The following is a 4,536-nucleotide window of genomic DNA, read 5'->3' as shown; positions in this document are numbered from 1 at the left end:
GGCTATTTCTGGTAGTATTGCCACCCACCCTGGCCCATGATGCTGGTTGATGACAGAGTAACCTACCATAGGCCTATTATAGCTTTCATCTTCTATAATTGTCAAGATGCAAGTGGCTGTTCCACTGGATGTCATAAGGTGTATGCACCAATTTGTAAGTCGCTCTGGATAAGAGCGTCTGTTAAAAATGACTTAAATGTAAATGAAATTGTGTGGTGTCTGTCTGCAGTAGCGGTGTGTGGGCAATATGACTGGGGAAGCAAAGCCAGAAAAAATGCCATATTACAACCTATGTGTAATTGCGTTGTTTTCTCCATAACCTGTTAGTTCATATGCATTGTGACCCTGATATATACCTAAGGCTGAGACAGTAAGAAGGCACAGTGGCAGAATAAATTCAACCACACCTTTGTTTCATCACAAAACCGGAGAGCAACCTCTGTCCGTGAAGTCCACAAAGCATATTACATGTAACAAACAGTTACATGGCCTACAGTATGGTCTAGCAAGTTAATGTTTCTGACATTTTCGGACTGCTAAACAACTATTGATTTAGAACCACAGAGAGCAACTGCAATTTAGTCCAATCAACATAAGCTAAATATGATGTGGCTGTCTATGGTTCTGATTTGTGTGCGTGTGAGTGTGTGTGCGTGCGTTCATGCAAGTAGTAAAATCATGTTGATTCACCCTAGAAATGCCAATGCCATCCTCCTCTCTTTCATGTTGACAAGTTCTATATGACTGTCATACAGTACATGCTTTTATTTTTTGTTGTCCTATGCTACCTGGCTAAAATGCTTTCTAGCTAGTCTAGCTTCCTTTCATGGGAAATGTTAGCCAGTTAACCTTCTACATCTAGCTACATATTGAACTTCCATCCTCTCATTCCAGGGCCACAATGTATTTTATGGTTGGATCAGAATCGCCATTATAATCATTGGCCAGTAAGGAGAATAAAGTAAAACCACAACTCCAAATCCCTATCCCCAACCATGGCTAATTTAGGAAAGGGACCATTTTAATTAGCTAGCTAGCCACCACAGAACAACAACACAACCAGATGCAGCAATTCAAGTTGTTACTGTCAATTACCTATTTCTCTGTGATAGGAGTGAAGCCAAATCCAAACTGACTTCCCTTGACACCTTTTTATGGTGCACAAGCACCATTCACAGTTGCGCTCACTCAGTTTAGCTCAACGCTGATTGGCTAGTGTACCATTTTTTTTAAATCAAGGGAGTCCAAATGATCGCTGGCTTCCCTTCCATTCAACGCTACTGGCGGCAACAACGTCATACTCTTTATGACCAGACAGCTTCAAATAAATGGCCTACACGTACAGAGGCAGAGGGCGCTGTTTTGCTCACTCGGATGTTTTCTCTGGTGAGATTCAGTACATTCAGCCTCTTGCGAATTGAAGGAAAATTATGAATACACAGAGAGATTATATATTTTCTTGGTAAATGTTTTGGGGAATCCTGGCTTCCCTTGGCATCCATAAATACACGCCACTCTCTGTCTGTCTGGCACGTCCATAGCACATAGACCAGGGACCATCAACTAGATTCAGCTGCGGGATCCTTTTTTTCTTGAGCAGATGGTCTGGGGACCGGAACATATTTACAAGAAATGTATAGACTGCAAATAAACTGCAAGAAGCCCAAACAGATGACTAAAACAATATCACTTCAAACCTTGCTTACATTTGTAAACAATCACATATATCTCTCTATTATGCATGGTTATACATTGGGACAGATTTGGAAAATTAAAACCACTTGGAGCTGATTTTCTGGCCTTTTTACAGTCTTATGTCAAACAATTCATTTTTTTTTGCTCAGAAAAATGGCCGCGGGCTGCCAGTTGGGGAACCCTTAGATAGACAGATATGACTGCAACGTCATCACCATTTCTGTTTCCTAATTCAGACACCAGGTTGTGATGTTATTCCTTGTGCGAGCTTTCCTTCCTCCAACCTGCTGCTTCAGACCCATTCAGTCAGTGTATATTCTGAATTATAATAACAACGGAGTAATAATTCAGTAGTAGTGATTATTGAGTTGCAATTGATGCATTCCCCCATTTTAGTGTCACTAGGGTCAAGATTTATGACAGGTTCTTTAACTAGTATACCCGTTAAACTGCCTTCAGATGCACAGCTGATGATCAACCCCATTTATGCTATTCTCTTTACTCTCTTTTTCAGATAAAAAGTTTCACAACCTGAAGACGGATATGGCAACAACTGCAAATCTGCAACGACTGCTGCTCTACATGGCATTGGAACCTTTGAGGAGGTGACAAAAATAGAGGTTTGTTTCAGTGTTTCTTTTGTGTCACACACACACACACACACACACACACACACACACACACACACACACACACACACACACACACACACACACACACACACACACACACACAGAGTGTAGTCTCAAGCCAACAGAGGATATACATCAGATCAGCAGCGAGGCGGTAAATCGTCCTTCAGAAGGCCTCTTCAGGGAGTCAGCAGTTCAGTCTTATCGAACCACTATCTGATTACTAAAAGGCTGTCCCCAGTTACAGATGAACCACAACGTGTGTGTGGTGTTGTTAATGCAGTTGGCTGTGTGTGTGTGTGTGTGTGTGTGTTGGTAATGCTGTTTACTGCCTGCCGCATGTCTGCTTCCTGCCTGCCGCATGCCGTTGAGTCCTTGGGAGAGTAAAGTCATTATAGAATAGATGGGATGGGAAACACACACACGTATACACACACGCGTACACTCACACACATTATGGACTGGTGGGATGGGAATCATTAGTGGAGAGGAGTAGTGGTAAGAGCACTTTTGTTCTGCATTCAGTTCAGCAAGTCCCTTCATTGCTCTTATTATGGTTGGATGATGTAGAATTGAATAGTAATTTGTTTGTCCATCTTGTAAAGGAAATTGTTTTTTTGCCCAGCTCTCAGTAGCAATCATTCTCAGAATGCACAGTAATAGACACAACACACCTTCTGGAAAGTGCACAGAGATAATTTTGTGACAATAGGGAATTGATTTGTAAACGTATTCAAAATCATGACGTTTGTGATTTTTGCTTTGAAAATGAAATGCGTTCAGTTTGACATTGATTGAAAAGTAAGTAAGCTTGATGTATAACTACACCGCCCAGAAGAGGACGCTACAGTACATTGATTGAAGCTTGAGGCAATGCAAGCTATTGAGATACAGTGCCTTCGGAAAGTATTCAGACCCCTTGACTTTTTCCACATTTTGTTACGTTACAGCCTTATTCTAAAATGAATTAAATACTTTTCCCCCCTCAGAAATCTATACATAATACCCCATAATGACAAAGAGAAAACAGGTTTTTAGAATGATTTGTACATTAAAAAAACAAAAACATAAATAACTTATTTACATAGGTATTCAGACTCTTTGCTGAGACTCGACATTGAGCTCAGGTGCGTCCTTTGTCCATTGATCATGCGTGAGATGTTCTACAACTTGATTGGAGTCCACCTGTGGTAAATTCAATTGATTGGACATGATTTGGAAAGGCACACCTGTTTATGTAAGGTCCCACAGTTGACAGTGCATGTCAGAGCCAAAACCAAGCCATGAGGTCTTAAACCCGATCAAACATCTCTGGAGAGACCTGAAAATAGCTGTGCAGCAACACTCCCCATCCAACCTGACAAAGCTTGAAAGGGTCTGCGGAGAAGAATGGGAGAAACTCCCCAAATACAGGTGTGCCAAGCTTGAAGCGTCATACCTGTAACGATGTTCGTCTGAGGAAGAAGGGGTAGACCAAAGCGCAGCGTGGTACGTGTTCATAATTCCTTTAATTAACTGAACACTAAATACAAAAGAACAAGAGAATAAATGAAAACCGAAGCAGTCCCGTATGGTGCAAACACTGACAGGGAGAACAACTACCCACAAAACCCATGTGGGCAAGAGCTACCAAACCAAAATAGAGAATAAAAAGCCTCTCTATGGCCAGGGCGTGACAGTACCCTCCCCCCCCAAAGGTGCGGACCACGGCCGCAAAACCTGACTCTAAAGGGGAGGGTCGGGGTGGGCCTTCTTTACGGCGGCGGCTCGGGTGCGGGATGTGGATGCCGCTCCACCTCAGTCTTGGCCCACTTAGGTGGCGCCTCTGGAGCGGGGACCCTCGCAGCGGGCCCCGGACTGAAGACACTCGCAGAGGGCGCCACTGGACTGAAGGGCGCCTCTGGACTGAGGGGCTGCGATTCTGGTGGCTCCGGACTGATGGGCGGCTCTGGCGTCTCCGGACTGACGGGCGGCTCTGGCAGCTCCGGACAGGAGGGCGGCTCTGGCAGCTCCGGACAGGAGGGCGGCTCTGGCAGCTCTGGACAGGAGGGAGACTTGGTCCTGGGAGCAGGCACATGACTCACCAGGCTGGGGAGACATACAGGCGGCCTCTTCCTTGGCCGAGGCAACGGATACACAGGGCTGCCCCCCCTGTTCTGGCGGGTTCAGGTCTCCAACCCGACTCTGCCACACTCCCCCGTGTGCCGGC

The sequence above is a fragment of the Oncorhynchus keta genome, chromosome 28 (assembly GCF_023373465.1).
Source record: "Oncorhynchus keta strain PuntledgeMale-10-30-2019 chromosome 28, Oket_V2, whole genome shotgun sequence".
Taxonomy (NCBI): domain Eukaryota; kingdom Metazoa; phylum Chordata; class Actinopteri; order Salmoniformes; family Salmonidae; genus Oncorhynchus; species Oncorhynchus keta.
The sequence above is the reverse complement of the archived record's forward strand: the minus strand, read 5'-3'. Positions refer to the sequence as shown.